The sequence below is a fragment of the Mauremys mutica genome, chromosome 9 (genome assembly GCF_020497125.1).
Source record: "Mauremys mutica isolate MM-2020 ecotype Southern chromosome 9, ASM2049712v1, whole genome shotgun sequence".
In the NCBI taxonomy this organism is placed as follows: domain Eukaryota; kingdom Metazoa; phylum Chordata; order Testudines; family Geoemydidae; genus Mauremys; species Mauremys mutica.
In genome coordinates this window covers 16172946-16191893 of record NC_059080.1, presented here as the reverse complement: position 1 = coordinate 16191893, position 18948 = coordinate 16172946, and the positions used below count along the sequence as shown (strand labels likewise).

At 40.6% G+C, this 18948-nt stretch overlaps 1 long non-coding RNA gene across 1 annotated transcript; it reads right to left on the bottom strand.

Moving 5' to 3' along the window:
- Positions 1–696: 696 nt before the first annotated feature.
- Positions 697–11940, bottom strand: LOC123376932. The gene is made up of 4 exons (XR_006581998.1): positions 11817–11940; positions 10903–11072; positions 10333–10528; positions 697–855 (listed from the first exon to the last, which is right to left on the bottom strand). It is a non-coding gene; the product is annotated as an uncharacterized LOC123376932 (long non-coding RNA).
- Positions 11941–18948: the final 7008 nt, after the last annotated feature.

The following is an 18948-nucleotide window of genomic DNA, read 5'->3' as shown; positions in this document are numbered from 1 at the left end:
GGAGGGTCCTGGGGGGGTCTCTGGAGGGGGTGGTCAGGGGAGAAGGAGTTGGATGAGTCAGGAGTTCGGGGGGGCTGTCAGGAGGCAGGAGTGTGGAGAAGGGTTGGGGCAGGCAGGGAGCAGGGAGGGTTGTATGGGTCAGGAGTTCTGGGGGTCCCGTCAGGGGGCGGGGAGTGGTTGGATAGGTGTGGGAGTCCCGGGGGCCTGTCTGGGGGCAGGGGTGTAGATAAGGGTTGGGGCAGTCAGGGGACAGGTAGGGGGTAGGGTCCTAGGGGGGCAGTCAGAGGACAAGGAGCAAGGAGGCTTAGATAGGAGATGGGATCCTGGGGGGCAGTTAGGGGCAGGGGTCCCCGGATGGGGTAATCAGGGGACAAGGAGCAGGGGGGGTTGGAGGTTCTGAGGGGGGCAGTCGGGGCAGGAAGTAGGAGGGAGTGGATGGGGGCAGGGCGGGGCTCCCTGGGTTCACACCCTAATGAAATGTGCTGCACACGCCTATGCCATTGACTTTAGGATTTTGCCTTGAGTTCAGATCTAGGTGTTCCCAAAGTTCAGAGTGGGATTCTTGGGATCTGATAAAACTTGATATTTATGAAGGGATATCAATCATTTGTAGAAAACTGGGATTCTTCAAAAATGAATTTCATTTTGGATTCAAATTTTAGATACATTTCAGATAACACAGAAATGTGGGGTTTAGAAAACTGGGGTATATTTGTATGTTCTCTTGCACGATTAGAATCTTGCAGTGGTAGTTGAATGGCTGCAGGTTGAAAATCCAAAATATTTGTGGGTATGTTCACGTAGATTGTGACTTAAAGACCATCCTGCACATAGGAAAGCTGGTTCTCTTGGCATCTAGAATCAGAGAGAAAGAGATGTTATCATTTAGCAAGCCTCAATAGCTTTAAATGCTTCCTGTAGCGTTCAGACTATTCCAGTGGAGAATCCTTGCTCTGTCACTTCACTGTTGTTGGCCCTTTATTCTCTCTTTCTCTGTTATGGAATTAAAGGAAGAAAAATGCTCATCTCGTTATCTCTATACCTAAAAGTATAAAATGAATGCACAGCTGTGCTTTGGGATGAATGCATTACGGATTCACAGCAGTTATCACATCCCTTGCAATTAGATTTTTTTTTTTAAATCGGCTATACTTCTCTGACAGGTTGGCAATTCACTTACTATAGTATAGTGTATTGCCTGGTTCAAAGTTAACCTTCATCAGTCCCCACAGGCGCATTCTATTGCTTGCATGTTAAAAGCTCATCAGGGTGCCACCAAGCATTGCTGTCCTTCCGTCATACATTTTGCAAATGCCACGAGCTTCCCTTGCCATAGCTACTGACTGGCTGTGCCCACTGTACTGTCATAGTATAGTTCCCTTTCCTTCCCAGTGCCTATTTAGCTAAGTTTTCAAAGGGCCTTGTAAATCTGTCCTCTCCCCATTTTTTTTTTTAACGGCTGTACTAACACCGCACTCAGGCTAAGCCACTTTTCTGGTCAAACATTCATATGGCAGAAAATGGTTCATAGAAAAGTGATGCCTGTGTGGTGTGGCTGGTGAACAAACTGAAAAGGGTACAGTATGTTTAGGAATTACTATAGTGTATGTAATGCACAGAAAAGCAATAGGACAAATAGATGATGCACTTGTTTCTTAAAGTGCTGCTTTTTAATATATAGATTTTTATTTCCTGAAATAACACTGGAGAGCACGTACTTACCAAATAAAGGCTAACATTTTTTTTCTCATTGTAATAATGCCATTTAAAAAAACAAACAAACAAAAAACTGCTGATTTGCAAGTCCTCTGAGCAATGTTGCAGGGATCCTGGTAACATGTATCAGAGTTTTCAGGGTAATTGAGCCTTGGTGGAGCATAGACATGGAAATAAATTGGATATCTGCCAACAGCCATTTCTTAAATGTAAGAGCTATTTGTGGTTTTGAAAAGTTCTCTATATACAATAGCAAATTCTGTCACATAGATAAACTTCTGGTTAATAATCCAGGCAGCTTTACCTTCACACAGAATTATAACAACCGGAATTTTATACAAAACATGTCTAGATGCATTCCAAGGGGATTAAAAACTGAATATTAATGTTGACTCATTATTCCATGTTTGGGGTTTACTACTAATAAAGCTCTGTAAGTGCATAGATGTTGCTATGCTGCTTTGTTTCCATTTTTTCTTAGGTTTCTTTTATTTCTCTATTTTCATCAAGGAAGAACTGATCTTCTGGTTAAGGTACAGGTCTGGGACTGAGGAAGAGAGGGATATTATTCCTACCTACCTCTCAGGGATGTAAGGATGAAGATGGAAACCCCCAAAATTGCTGCTAAAACTATTAGCTGCATTTTTCACAGTTGATCATGAGGTGTTAGTAAGCCCAGAGATGTGGAATGAGTGGACACAGGCTTACGTTGTGCTGACTCCTATTTGTGTCTAATGCAACTGTGGACACTCACTCATTCACAGTCGCATTAGATTGTAACAGACACAAACCCTCATGCTTTTGGGCACTGTCTTCCAGGAGTTAGAAAGAAACATCAATCAAACATTTGGTATTGACCACTCTCAGAGGTAGGATGCTGAAATAGATGGGTCTCTGATCAGGTCAGGTATGACATTTCCTACGTTTCTGTTCTTTCTCTTAGACAGATTGCAAAGGTAATGGTGGGTCCCCTTCACTTCAAGATCATTTTCTTGCAAAGTCCTTGGACTCTGTGTCAGAAACGACAGGGTAGATCCTCAGCTGGAGCTAAGGCTATTGAAGTCACATCAGCTCCATGGACTCTAGTACACGTGGTATAATGGTGCCACACAGCTCTACATTTTTTTCATACTGAACACAGACAGTTGGACATGCATGAACTGAAAACACCTAAGACTTGCTGGTGAGCTCAATTTTTGGGCATATAGTGTGTATAGTTTTTTGCTAGGCTAGCCTGACAGTACTCAGAGGCGGGGGTCAGCCAGCTCTAAATGACAGTAGGAACAACAGAGCATACTTTCCCCACTTACATGGGCCCGGATCCAGCACAATTCACCACTTTGTTTGCGGAATTCTTTGCTGGCAATTTGCAGCGGAATTACAGCCCCTTTGCACCACCATTCAAGTGGTGCAAAGGGATCAAATCTCAGAAGAGAATGTGGCCCCTGATAATATGTACAAGTCTCTCCAAGCATGTTCTTTTCCCCAAGTCCAACTCTTACCAACTTCTTTCCCTGTAATAGCTGATGGATAAACTTCTGTTTTCCTAATGCTTTTTGCTGTTAAAGTCTGGGTCAGAAGAAAATGACAAGAACATACTGTTTGTTCTACCCTGCATTACTCTGGCTGCTTGTCAGATACTGTTTTTGTAAACTCTTTTTTCCTTTTCATCTCATGCGTCTTTACCCTTGTACATAAATATGGCATTTATTGTAAAAATCATTATAATAATACACTGATAATTCTCAGTATAAGTGAGCATGTGTCAAGCTTCAATGCTGCACTAAAGAGATTTAAAAACAGTTGTTTGTCTTGGTTAGTAATGAACTCCTTAACCTGAGTGGACGATAAAGAAATATGTCTGTTTTGGAGTCTCACCTTTGCTTGTGTTTGTTTTCATGTAAGTCTTCTGTACTTTTTTACATGTTGTCCCTCATATGGGAGGAGTTGCCTCAAACATCTGCAAAACCATCTTACGGTCCGCCTTCAAATCCCTTTACTGTGATTCCCACAAAAAACTTGTCAGCTGATGATTAGGCAGCTGATGATCTGAGATCAGTAATGCCCATCATTAGTATTGCCTTGGTTTTCTTGTGCTCCCCCATCAGCCTCAATACAACTGTTGTCTCATATCTTAGATTGTTAGCTCTCTGGGGCAAGGACTGTCACTTTGTTACATATTTCTACAGTGCCTAGTGCTGGTCTTAGTCTGTGATTGGGGCTCCTAGATGCTTCCACAGTACAAATAAGTAAGTGTACGTGTGTCTAGAGTAATAGTGTATATTTTCCCAGAAAAAGGCTATGGCTGCTTAAAACATTCAGAGTGAATCTTGCGGACAAATTTAGAGACATTTACTGCATGTCTGCTGTGAGTTATCTGGAAGTTAATAAGCAAGAGTAAAGAACAAATCTAATGAAGCTCCATAATTTAAATTGATTCAGTTTTTCTTGTTCCAATTTCATTGTAACTGTATAATTCAGAGAGTCCAGTGGACAACTTCTAGTGATTAAGGTCTGAAGAATGTGCAGTTTATCAGACTGAATCCAAATAAAATCTGCTTGATAATGTGTCGGCTGCTTAGTAATACAGGCCTGGTATCTCTTCCTTTTGTGTTGATATGAAAAAGAGGAGAATGGATGTTTACTGAGTAATTTCCTCTTCCATAACAAGAAGACATTCTAGGTTTATTTACTAAGCACAAATGGTTCACGCGTTAATGTATCTTAATGGTAGGCTCTAGTTTGCGTGATAGCAGCCTATTCCTTAAACATTTACCCACACAATTTTAGGCTGAAGACAAAGGGCTTGCTTTGTAGTTGTCTTTCAATTCAGATTGTTGCAGTATTTTTCTGTGCAATCTACATAAAGTCCAGAATAGATCAAAACCAGTGTTGATGTTTTCTAAACTCTTCCTCCTGTGTTTGATTAATTGGCTCTTTACTGTGTTCCACAAAAAACAGGCGAAAGAAAGACCCTGCTGTGATGTGATGGAAAACATCGTAATGCTAGAATGTGATCTGTTTATTGTGTATCTGGGCCCCATAGAACAGCCCAATAGGTTAATGACATAGATCCATTTATTTTGCATTAGTGCACACACCTCTATTTAACTTTAATGTACAGTATGTTGCAATATAACAATGACATTACTATTCACGGCAATGAAGACAACATTTGCATACTGACAATAAAGAAGGGATAAACACCATTTCACTGAAAGGCAGAATTAGGAACAGAAACAGCAAGTGTAAATTAAATGATTAGAATAATTACTTCCAAGCCATTTAGGATTTCTTTTCATTGACAGGAGCTGCTAGCGCTCTTTTATACAGGAGGGAGAAAAACACTTCTCCTCCTGCATAGCTTGTTAAGTCTCCTTCCACCAACTAAAAAGAGGTGCCTTTTATCCATTCCTCAAGCTTGGTGAGGATTCTGAGGTCTGGGTTTGGTATGTTCTGTGGGAGTAATACACATTCTCCAGTGCTAAGCAAAGATGGAGATGAGAAGGGAGAAAATATGTGCCTTTTGTTTTGTATTATAGAACAGAAGAATTGGTGAGTCATGCCCCCAGCTCCCTCTTGCTAGACCAGCAGATGGATTTTTTTTGTTATTGTTGTTAAAGCATGTGGCATAATTCCTTTAGAATAAGAATATTGTGACACCTTTCTGTGATGAAAATAAAGCATCAGCTGTCTTGGTTAATTTTGGACACACAAGTCAGATGAACACTCGCGGTACGGAGACATGCCATGTTCAGAAGTTGAACACCTTCTTTCTATGAATATTCTTTAGGAGTTCCTTCAAGTGTTCCATTTCTTCAGGTGTATTTCTGGTGAACTCATTCTCTAGAATGGCTGTTGAAACTCAACACACAAAGGCCACAAACACAACTGAAGTAAATTCAGTGTGTGTTTGAATGAATTTATTTTGCAGCTATTGGCCCATCTTTAATTTCCTGTTAGTGGTGCCTCTCTAGAAAGCAATTATGTGTCTGTCTGCACAACTTAAACTAGTCAAATAGTTCAGCACAAATGCTGTGTGAGCCCTGCCAAGTTCAGTATGAAATTGCTCACACCGGTTTGTAGGTCTGCTGGAAATGGAAGTGGGGCTAGATATGAGCTCTGATATTACAACAGAACTCTGGTCTTGAGAGAGAAATCTCCTCATGTAAAACTGTGTTACCTGGCAATCAGTTTAATAATAGTCCACTGTAGTTATGGAAGGTAATGTACTCAGCTGATGCCTTACAGATTCAGAAACAGGAGAAAAGACTATCCTTCACCTCTCTGTTCCCCTGAGGTGCTTGAGAAAACGCACATGAGCCACCACTGCCCTAAACCAGCCTCAAAGATCTATCTTCTCTCTTCCACTGGAGGCTGTTGCTGCTTTAATGCTAAGCCTATATATTTGGCACTCAGTTGTGAGCTGGCCTATGTACATGTGCAAAGTGAAGAAAGAGGAATACAGAGCTTCCTTACTCCCCTTCATTGAACCACTCGCATTGTGGGTTACAACATGGTGATGGGATAGCAACATCTCTGGGGCTGCTATTCCTCTTCCAGTACAGATAGGCACCACCTGATCTCTGGACTTCCCCTTTCATTTCCATTTAGCTGTACTGGCTGACATGCTGGGGAAGTAGGATGTACCAGGAATTTGGCTGGTTCAGTTTACTTCCCCATGGAGCAAGAAGAAAGCTGGGACTAAATTATGACTCTGAATTAGTTTGGTCCAAGCTCTGCTCCTGAGGCAGTGCCTTTACATGCTGCCCCATATTTGCCAACTGAGCCCATATAGATGTATGTATGGGCATGTCGGCACTTTTGGTGCAAATACCTGTAATGCAGATGAAATATCAGTGTCGTCATGAGTAAATGCTCCTCCCTCAACTGTTCTGAAACAAAGAACAGTCACCCTGATGTTTGCTAAGCAAATAAAAAGACTATGAATTTGCGGATAGTCAGACATGTTTGCAAGTTTATTTTGCTATTACTTTCCCAGTGTTAGATCCTGTGGTTTATTCTTGGCCTCCTTTTCCCCTTTGCATTAGTGTACTGTACCATGCACGACCCAACATCTGTTAGAAAGGAGCTACTCCTGTAATAATTTTTTAACACTGGCCAGTAAAGGACTTGTGCTGAGCTTCAAAAGGAGTGTGGAAGGGTGTGCTAAAGTTAATCTTGCTCATATTGAATCATCTTGTATGATTCTTCTCTACAGATATGTTAGTAATTCTTTACCCATGAGAATTCCTTTTTCATTTTGTTCTGAAATGAAAACATGTAGCTGCAGAGTTGATTTGGATTATAGTGATTAAAATTTATTTTCCTCCAGTAAAGTCAAAGTGAGTTTTCTCACAATATTAATTCTGTGATGATATTGTGGTTTCATGTAAGATGACTGCAGGAGAAAAAGCAGTTCAAATGGGTCCAATGTTAAAGCCCAGTGTGCCTAAACATATATCTCCGCTCCAACCCCCTAAATATATAGAGGCGCTTTTGTGCCTTCTGAACAGTTTTATAGAGTTAGTATGTTTCTTAAAAAAATAAAATTGGCTAATGCCCTAAACAGGACTCCCTTCATTTTACAAGAGGGGAGGCTGTGTATTTCATTAGCTGCATTATTTTCAGTGACAGGCAAGTCTCAAGCTTTCACTGGACCACACAAACCTTTAGAAGTTGACACTTCTACCTGGCATACCCACAGCAACATTTCTCATGCTATGTTGGAACCAATAAGTACCGAGGGTTACAAAAATCAAAGAGAGAGAGAGAGCAATGTTAACTGACCAATAACCTACAAAAATTGTCTTAGGGTTTTATGTTAATACAAATTTTGAATGAAGTCTGGGGCTTATTCCTTATTTCACTCTTCTTTATTTCTAGGTTTTACAACATTACTGTGTAGAGATAAGGTATACTGGGAAATGTTTAAAGATTTCTAAAATGTTTCTTTTCTTGCCAAACTCTGTAGGGTTGGGACTGGTAGCAGTAGGGCAATCTAGTGTTACATGTGGAGTGATATGAAATATAGAATTAAATTAAAAATGAAAACAACCCCTTACAGCAGTGGTTCCCAATGCAGTGCCCACAAGTGTCATGGTGCCCGCCGGGGCATCTATGTGCACCCACGTACTGGCTGGCGGACAAGCATCCACTGAAATGCCACCGAAAAAGCGTCATCAAGAGACGTTGCCGCTGAGATGCTGCCGAAAAGCAGCGTCACCAAGAGGCGTCGCCGCCAAAATGCCGCTGATTTTCAGCAGCATTGCGGTGGTGACGCCTCTTGATGTTGCCACTTCTCGGCGGCATTTCAGCGGATGCTTGTCCGCCGGCCATGGTCCTCGGTGGCTTATTGTCTGGTGCCCGCCACCCAGAAAAGGTTGGGGACCACTGCCTTACAGTCTCTCAAACAATGTTACAATATTTTTCTCTTTAAACTAGCACACATGATGGTTTGATATGTTGAAAATTGGTGGGCAATTGTTTGGGGTGGTCTGCCCAACTTGCTCTGGATTTGCCTCTGATAAGTAATGTGTCCAGCTCAAATCCATGCCAATAAAATGGTAATGCCATACCAAACTCTCATGTTGCATAGTGTCCTGTATAATCTTAGACCGATGTGATAGAATGTAAACCTCACACAGATAAACAAAAGGCTAACAGGAGTCTGTGAGATCAATTAACCCACATTGCTGCACCTGGAGGATGGGTCAGGTTTGATTTATTGTCAGAACCAGTGGGAAAGAAGTTGGATCAGCTTCAAAAAGGAAGGAAATGAAAGCTACAGGGAAAGGTCCAGGAGAGGGACCCAGAACAGAGAGAGGCCCAGGTGGGAGTGGGATAGAGTCTCTTCACTCTGGGGAAGGAACCACTGGGAAGCTGTAGGAGAGGAGCTAGCCCTGGTGGTAGTCCTGGAAAAGGGCAGGGTCCCAGGGAAGTAGCCCTTGGTATCAGTGTTCTGCAATAGGAAGGGGGAGTTGAAGAGAACCTGGCAGGACTAAAAGCTCAAGCCCCGATGGGTGGAGGTTGCTTTAGTTGGGTTTCTTTCATTTGGGGCTTTCTGCATTCTGAGGCTGCTGGAGAGAAGTCTGGGAATCCACTACTCTCAGAGAAGAGTGGAACTGCAGAGGAGCCCATGATGGGCATGTATTGATAATTAGAATTGTATGGAACAGTATTTGTATGGGACATTGGTAGCCCAGAAGGGGAGAGTCTTTAAAGTGACCTGGTCAGAGAGCTAAGTCACAAGAGGAAATAGACCAGCGTAGGGCCACAGTGGTTGTTGGCAGAGGGCGCCAGATGAGGAGAGCCTCCTATGCCAGGCCCAGTCATGAGGCGGCATGTTGGTCAGTGAGTCACACTTCTATTGTTAATCTGGATCTTTCAGAAGCACTAAATTCACTTCTTCAAGGAAGGTTTCTCCTCAAACCTGTTACTGAAACAGAAGCTTAGATTTTTACAATGGAAAGAATAATCCACAGTTCTCTTCACCCATTACACTGTTTTCACTTTGTACTTTAAGTAGCTTGTATAATGAAAACTTTCAGTGCTGTATGAGAGTTTGATCTGACACTGTTGTTTCTGAGCACTGATGAATGAAACAATCAGTGGTTCCCCTTATCTGGTGGCCAGACTTGCAGTGTGTCTTGGACCTGTGAGGTGCGGTAGCTGACACGTGACCCAGAACCACTGTGATCCTTAGGAAGAAGTTTTGACTTGTTATACCAAAGAGAACTCACCTCTGGCAGAGTTATTAAAAACTCTGTTTTTTCCAGCTGGAAGTCACTCTTCATACATCTGACATTTGCATGGATGTAAAATTAACAACAACAACAACAAAAGATCTTTGCGAAAATGCAAGCACAAAGATGGGGTGTCTTAAACTCACAAAATGTGTCTTCTGCTTTATCTTCTAACAGAGGTACACCTTCCTCTGAGGCCACAACTTTGTTTCCTTGCTTTTGTTGATTTCAGCAAGATTATCCTAGACCCGTGTTTTTTTAATCTAGTGAAGTGTCAATTTATGAAATGCAGCACCTGATGCTTTAAGTAGGAAAGTACTGTAGCACTGTCAGTGGTAGAGCTGCTGAAAGAGGTAATAATGCCTATTGGCATTAGTTACTAGTTTTCTCCAGCTGTGCTGCCCACATTCACCACAGTGCTAGGAATAAATGCTTTGTTTCCTCTTGGGCAATAAAACCTGATTTAAAAAGGAAGCCATGAACTGTATGTAGTATGAGGTACCAAGAAGGAACTGTTGTTAAAGGAATTAGTGGATGGAAAGTTGTCGAAGGTGTAGCATTATATAAAATTAGAGTGGAAATAGTAGTAGCTGTAGATGTTGTTTTATTTTCGGTGGTTCAGGCCAGGAAATCCACATAGAGTTTAAAGTTGTAGGCTGCTGGTGATTTGCAAGGAAAAGAAAATAGATTTTTTGCAAACACATTTCTGACACAGAAAAGGGATAGGAGAGGGTGGTGATTGTTTTCAAACCACTTCACTTCTAAAGGTGGGTAACTGGTTAGTTTTACTAGTTAAGCTAAAATTTGTTCTACAACAAGATATAGAAATACTGCCTCTTTGAATATTGCCAGTAAAAGTTTAATCACTCACCTGCCGGAGGGTTAGCTTTGCAACCATTTCGTGACAATTGTTACTTCATTGCTGCTGTTACCATCTTCAAACAAATCTGTTAATATCTCTTGGCTGTGCTTTGCTGAGCAGATGCACAAAAGGAAAGCTGGCACAAAAGGAAAGCTGCATGCCTCATAGGTTGTAGATATACTATTCTCTCCCTCGTAACTGATTTCTAAGGAGGAAAATAAAACATTTATTCTGAGGGTTGGGGTTTTTACTTTGGGGAACTGCTCAGATTACATTCTTCTGACTTTAATTTGCAGGATGCCAGCTAGCCCAAAGAAAACTGTGTACTGTATTTCTGACACATTTGAGAATGTGAATCTCCTCCACATTTGCGTCTCCCCCTAGGTTTTACTGGGATTGAATTGGCCCCCAGTGGAACATAGAGTAATCTCTCAGGGCTACTCCAATTTGTGACCAGCTGCCCACAGCCCTAAGGGGACATCCCATCGGGCAAAGATATCTGAAACTCAGTGGAGTTTTGGCCATGCCCAATTTCCTTTTCCCATCTCTACATAGGATGAGTAAGGCTGATAGTCTGACCTTGTATGGTTTTCCTCTGTAGTCCATGCAGGTTACAGTATGCTTAATCGACCCAATAAAAGATAATGTGTATATATACATTAGTCCATTGAAAGTTATCACATTATCTAATTTGTTCATTCGGGTTTTTATGGCTTCAAACACTTTCTGTGTTGCAGAAGTTGTGCATCCTGGAACACAGGAGGGGATTAATATGCCCTGTTATACATCTCTGCATAAATCTCTATGGCAAGTCAAAATGGATTTACTACCATTGTGGTTATACCCCAAAGTTTGATTAAAAAATACTGTCATCCTCAATTTTGCTGTCCACATTTGCCATACTGAAACACAGAAATAAGATCATATCATCTCATTGGGACCAATTTTCTTTTGCACATTTAAGAAGTGCAGAGGTTTCAATGATTTAATAACTATATTTCACTGCTTAAGAAGAGAAACACTGTAATATTTTCTCCACTTGTTACAAGTGTCCCTCTCCTGGTGCTCTATTATTAAGTATAGATTAGCTTATCTGAAAGGAAAGCTATCTTGTTTTGACACTTTAGGTCTTTTCTACTGTTCTCTTGAGCTACTCCTTGCTCTTATTTTCTAAGGCAGAGAGCTAAAATTTCAGACAATGTTTTTAAAATAAAACTATATAATTAAATTACGCTTTGGTCAAGGAGACTGGGGCTTTCAAAGAGGCCTGTGGGAATGAGGTACCCAATTCTCATTGACTTTCAATCAGAGTTGGATGCCTGACTCCCATAGAGGCCACTTGGAAAATCCCAGCCCTAAAGGATCAGATAGTGTATCTCAAAAAAATGGGCTTGAGGGGATTGATCCAACTTTCGTTGATATCTGTGGAAGTTGGATCATTTTCCTTTAACATTGCCTCACACATGGGACAAGGATATTTTATAAGTACACACAATGGTTTCTTTATGGAAAAACAAATAGCGTATTGGACGACAAAGGGGATTTTTTTTCATCTTTGTTGCACAGTCATGTAGAGTAGTTGGTTTCATGTCATGAACTCATTGCAGTTGAAAGGGCATTTACCAGAGGGAGTTTTTCTGGTCACGTGCCTGTTGCCAGGGAAACTGACTATAAGTACATTCTAGATTTTTTTTTGAAGAGAACTGGAAGTCCTGATCTTTGGTTTGGAGTGGAAGTGAAGTTCTAGACTTGTCTGAGTGGGCTGAAGTGCTGATCATTTGCTTTGACTCATTTGTACTTTGCAGTGAGTAAAGAATGAGTTGAACTCTTTATCACCGTTCTGTTTTCAGTTTTGTCCTCACAGTTCTACACCAAGCTTTTTCTCTTTAATTACTAAGGGAAATCACAGCGTCTATAATGATTTCAGTCTCCCACCATCAAACTAACTGAGATATTGTCAATTCAATGGTCTGACTTTACTGCAGGCGCCTAAAAATGCAGTGGCTTCTGAGGCATTGAGCTCTTTTTAAAACGTCCAGCTATGCATGACACCTAGCATCAATGGCAAGAAAACATGCTGAAAGTGCTATCACAGGCTAGTTGAAACATGTATGCCACATTTCAGTAGGTAAAAGATTAAAGTTTCTGTTTGCGATAACAATAAGATTGTCATCAATAAAATGTCAATTTATTTCAGAAATAAAACTTGAATCCAAACTTTGATGAGGTTCTTTTTGGATGATTTGATTTTCATTTTTGCATATGCCCTTTTGTGCCTTGGTTCTTTCAAGACACAAACTACAATGCTGTCCCCCTTCCTTCCCGCCCCCTCCCCCCCCCCAAATGCTAGCTCACAATTTGTAGCCAGGACCTAAGGCAGAAGCATCAGAAATCTTTCACTTGTTCTTGTTCACTTGGCCAGTTTTGGAGATTCAGGTAGTTTAGATTAGTGTCTAAACAATTTATTTGAAGTGAACCTCAACTTTTAGGCTGAGATTTTCAAAGCTGCCTACGTTAATTTTATTGGGAATTGAGCATCTAAATCTGCTAGTCAGCTTTGAAAATACAAGCAAAAGTCCTGTGTGTTGCACCCATTAATATTTTGAAAGTTTCATTGGAGAGTGCTTTGTGTCCCTCATGAAAAGTGTGACCTTCCTACATATATTTTATATATTATTTCAATATCTATTCTTTGTGATTGGGTGGCTGCCAGCTGTTTCCTTACAGTCTTCTCAGGAATGGGAGGGCTTTTCTCTATTGGTCCATTTAAAAAAAAAATCCTTTGCTGTTGCCACTAAACTTTATGGAAACCATAAAATATCTTTTGGCTCTTACTTGAAGCACAAGGAGAATGTTTGCACAATGAACATCAGACATTGTCAGTGTTAATGTGTAATGTCTGTTGGCAGAGCTGTCTAAAGATTTTTTTGGCAGCCAAATGTTACTTCTATTTCACTCAGAACTCACATCTGTCACGGGATAGGAAGAATAACAGGTTATATTAATATCAGCTACAGGCTGTTTCATTTCTTTTCTTTTTTTTTTTTAGTGCTTTCTTTTTGGTAACCACTGGTGACAATTTGACGCATAACAAGTTGTTTTCAAGCTTTCCCTAATTGATGGAGAAATGTAGATACTGAAATAATTGTACAAAAAACTCTTCTGGACATAAAACTATTGTGAAGAATTATCAATAGGTGTCTTGAAAGTTTACATGTGATAGATCTTAAATGCATCAGCAAAAAATTGAAAAATGATATCTTTTCATTAAGCCAAGTGCTGCAGTTAGACTTCACCAGTTTCTAATATATTATATAATTAATACTCAAGATGACAATCTCCAAATCATCTAGAAACAATTTTTAGAAATATACTGTGAATAGAAGCCCCTAAGGAAAATACATATCAAGACTAATTGGTAACATGTATTAGAATTGCCATCCAGTATCTAATAAGACAGTCCTTGCTAAAAAACACAAATGACATATGGCAAAAAAAGAGAAAGCAAGATCAAATGATACATTTTTAATGTTTCTCTATCATTTCTCTCCTTAATGTCTCACTTTGTGAGAATACAATATTGCTAACCAAATAGTTTAGAAAACTAAAAATAGTGTAATAGTACAGCCACATGTTCTATTTTCATTTCAATTTAAAAAATTGTAAGTTTGAAACCATTTTTTAAAAATCTATAAAATGACACCGAAATTCCACCCAGGACTTTCCAGTGAATGGAGGAGTTAACATATAGATGCCTAGATATAAAATCAGTCTTGATTCCTTATGACACGGTATTTACAGAAAAATAGAAATACTTTTGACTTAAAAGGTCACTGCGGGATTTTGCTGTTTCATGACCACAAGAGCAAACTATATCTAAATCATACTGCCAGATATAAAGAATAACCTGAGTGTGGCAAGTGTCAACAGCTGCCTCCATGCTTAACTCTTGATCCACTGCTTTCGGAAAATTAGCTTAATAACACTTTTTTCAGAAAATCACTATAACTTTTTGACTCTTGGTCCATCTCTACTTAAAATCCCTTTTAGGATTGATCTGTAGTTTAAAGAAGTCCAGCCCCCTGTATTGAGGCAGGACCGAGGAAACCTAGCCCTTCCCTGACAGGTGTTTCTCTAACCTCTTTTTAAAAACCTCCAATGACGGGGATTCCACAACCTGCCTGGAAAGCCTATTCCAGGAGCTAAACTCCCTGTATAGCTAGAGAGGTTTTTTTCCACCTAATATCTAACCTAAAGCTCCCTTGCTTCCGATTAAGCCCATTGCTTCTTGTCCTACCTCCAGTGGACATGGAGAACAATTGATCTCCATCCTCTTTATAACAGCCCTTAACATATTTGAAGACTGCTACCGGGTCCCCTTTCAGTCTTGGTTTCTCAGAACTAAACATGTCCATTTTTTAACCTTTCTTCAGAGGTCAGATTGTCTAAACCTTTTATCATTTTTGTTGCTCTCCTCTGGACTCTCTCAAATTTGTCCACATCTTTCCTAAAGTGTGACGCTCAAAACTGGACACAGTATTCCAGCTGAGTCCTCATCAGTGCCAAGTAGAAGGGGACAATTAGTTTCTGTGTCTTACATATAATACTTCTGTTAACACACCCCAGAATATTAGCTGTTTTGCAACTGCATCACACTGTTGACTCTCATTCAATTTATGACCCACTATAATCCCCAAATCCCTTTCTGCAGTACTGCTGCCTACACAGTTATTCCCCATTTTTAGTTATGCATTTGACTTTTCCTAGCTGCATTTGTCTTTATTGAATTTCATCTTGCTGAATTCAGACCAATTCTCCAATTTGTCAAGGTTGTTTTGAATTTTAATCCTGTCCCCCAAAGTGCTTGCAACACCTCCCACCTGGGAGTCATCTGATTTTATAAGGATACTCTCCACTCTGTTATCCAATAATTAATGAAAATATTGAGCCTGGACTGCCCACTGCGGGACCCCCCTACATAGGTCTTCCCAGTGTGACAGCAAAAATTTGATAACTGCTCTTTGAATATGGTCTTTCAACCAGTTGTGCACTGACCTTATAGGAATGTCATCTAGACCACATTTCCCTAGTTTGTTTATGAGGATGTCAAATGGGACATGTCAAAGCCTTACTAAAATCAAGGTATAATCTGCATCATTCTGGTTCCTCTGAGGCATTCTGGACCCGAAATATGTGTATTGCTCATTTGACAAAGCAGCTACAGGCTCTTTGTGCAGACAGAACGTGCCCAGGAACTCAAACATTCATTATTTTTTTTATATGCTTGTCTTCATACCTTCTCCTAAGCATGCTCAGTCCTCACCTTTTCAATGATGTGGCTTCCAGATGGAGGAGACTGCTCTATTATATAACTAATTGCTGCACAATTGCAATGCCACTTTCAGGCTCTCAATGACCAACGTAGGGATATAAAGAGTATAGCTATGCTCATTATTTTGTTGCTGGAAATTTCACAGCCCTCAGATTTTGCCTTGCATGACTGTTCATGAAATGATGATTTTTCTACCTGGAGTCTAAATTTCTTACATGTAGTATAAAAACTGATTATGAAAATGAGATGTTTCAAGATGCTAAATGTCACTATTTCTAAAAAATGGTACTGTTTTAAACAAAAAATAATTTCTGTTGTCTAAAACTTGTCGTAAATTTTGTGTTAGTTAGGGGTACCTACTCTCTAGGTAAATTATACGTGAAACTTACATAACGAACAATAGACTTTGGAAAGAATAACTTATGCTATCCTGAGAGGTATGACCAATAGGGAAATGGGTTCATACATCTGTTACAGCAGCTAGATTAGAGATCCAAATGCACAATCAGGACAAGGGACTAGCAAGTGCATTTTTTATCATTCCTGGAGAATGTTAAGAAGATAAGGCAATGGATGGATTCCTTTGATCCATAAATGCAGATATTTTAACTGTGACAGATAATGAAATACCATGAAAACGATTATACATTTTAACTGGGTGAGAGCACAATGGAATGGAAATAGTTTATACTAAATGTTCCAGGAGAGCACAGTACTTTGCCGCCTGCTTGTCCCTGGAAATATGTTTTTATTAAAAGGAAAGTGAAAAAGGTAATGGTAATGAAAAAAACCAATTGACATGCCAGTGATATTTGCAAGGGATAGTAAGAAAAGATTATTGTTCTCTCAGTTTTTTGTCTAATTTGAGTCAATTTACAAGGCAATATATAAATAACAGTAATTGGCATAGTGCTACAGCTTTAGTGTACTATGGACCGGATCCAAAGCGCACTGAAATCAGTGCTAGTCTTTCCACTGATTTCAGTAGGTTTTGAATCAGACTGTGTATGAGGATCTGTTTATCTTCCTTATCACCCATCCCTGGGAAAGAAGCATCAGATATGCCATGGGTCAGATTCTGTAACCCTTACTCATGTTGAGTAATACCTTAATTCACAAATAATCCCACAGATCTCAATGGGACTACTCATAGAGTAGGGTGCTACTCAACATGGGTAACAGAATCTGAACCCATGAAGTCAAGTATCAGAGGGGTAGCCGTGTTAGTCTGGATCTTGTGGCACCTTATAGACTAACAGACGTTTTGGAGCATGAGCTTTCGTGGGTGAATACCCAGTTCATCGGATGCAGATACTGAACCAATGAAGGTAGAAATGGACCGGCGCTGCATATTCCCATCCAGGTCTGGATGTTGAACCTCACAACGTTTAGGGGTATTTAGATCTGGGATTTGGCTCAGACCATTCTAAAAATTTAGTAAGCACCAGTCATGAAATGTAGATCCAGACCCAGTTTTGGATTCTAAAGCTTCAAAAAATAGGGATGTTCAGATCCACAGTTTTGTTTTGGGGCCTGTTCTTCTAAGAAATCTAAAGTTCCAAAGCATGATGAAATTTGTGTGGCTGTTGAGGTATGTGGTGTGTGTGTGTGTGTAAGAAACATTTAGGTAGGAAATGGGGTAATATAGCTTGTCTTTCTTGATTGTAAATGTATTGCATGTTTGGATCCTGCAATTTCAGTCAAATAATGTTTATTCTTCCCATAATTAATCATGATTATTTTTGTTTTACCTGGTATATTAGGAATCTTTTATATTTATCAAGGTTCTCATATGACCTTCACCTGAGCACCTCACAATCACAGCTGTGCAAGTGGGGAAGTGCTTATCTCCATTTTGCACCTGGGGAACTACAGTGCTCAATAAACTAAACAAATTGCACAAGGAGGTCTGTTGCTGAGCCAGGAATTTAACCCGGGTTTTCTGAGTCAAAGACAAGTGCCCGATCCACAAGCCCAGTGGTTCGCAACCAGGAGTTTGGGGCCCCCTGGGGGGCCATGAGCAGGTTTCAGGAGGTCTGCCAAGCAGAGCCAGCATCAGACTCACTGGGGCCCAGGGCAGAAAGCCAAAGCCCCACTGCATTGGGCTGAAGCCCAGAGGCCTGAGCCCCACCACCTGGGGCTGAAACCGAAGCCTGAGCAGCGTAGCTTCCTGGGTCTCCCTGTGGCATGGGGCTCCAAGCAATTGCCCTGTTTGCTATCCCCTAATGCCAACCCTGGCTTTTATATGCAGAAAACCAGTTGTTGTGACACAGGTGGGCCGTGGAGGTTTTATAGCATGATGGGGGGCCTCAGAAAGAAAAAGGTTGAGAACCCCTGCCCTAGACCGTCCTTCCTTTAAAAGGGGTTGGCATTTACTCTACTGGGAGAAAACGAAATGCTAATACATGTATTTAGGTATGAATTAAATATTGAACATATTTGCCCATAGAGATGATATGGAAACTCTGCCCACAACTCTACAGATCTGCCAGAATAGAAAGGGCAATATTTGGTGTAAGCTGTGTTGCCTTTATTAACTCAAGAAAGTCTCTGAATATTGCTGAATACTTAAAAAATGAAAGGTGGAATTGAAAGTTGTTAGGGTACAGTATATGGTTGAACTGATTCATTCAAGGTGTCCAAAGCCTGCACATCTACTGGCAGTACTAAAAAGGTGGGTATGCTATAAATACCACTTCACAGGAAGACTGATAAACCTCCCATGGTGGAGGGGCGTAAAACCAAGATAAAAACACCAGAAGGAAGCACCGTGTGTTTTCTGAATTTTGTGGACACTGAGGGCTTGTCTTCACTACTGCACGCTGCTGCAATCGATGCAGCAACAGTCGATTTAGTGGGTTTGGTGAAGAGCCGCTAAATCGATGGCAGAGTGTTCTCCAGTGGACGCTGGTACTCCCACTCCCGGAGAAGAGCAAAGTAAGTCGACCGGAGAGCATCTCCCATTGACGCAGCGCAGTGAGGACATGGAAGTAAGTCGACCTAAGCTATATCGACTCCAGCTACGTTATTCATGTAGCTGGAGCAGCGTAACTTAGGTCAACTTACCCCGGTAGTGAAGACAAGCCTAGAGTAATGAAGGTAATTGTTTGCTAGGTAGTAATCATCACATACCCAAATGACCATTCAGCAGGCTATAGGAGACTCCGTTAATGATGGCAACAATAGGGCCAGAATGTTATGGTCCAGTCCGAGCATGGTAATGTGGCCAAGAAATGGGCGAATGATGGAATAATTCGGCTAACTAAGAAATGAATCTCTTATGAAAAAGAACA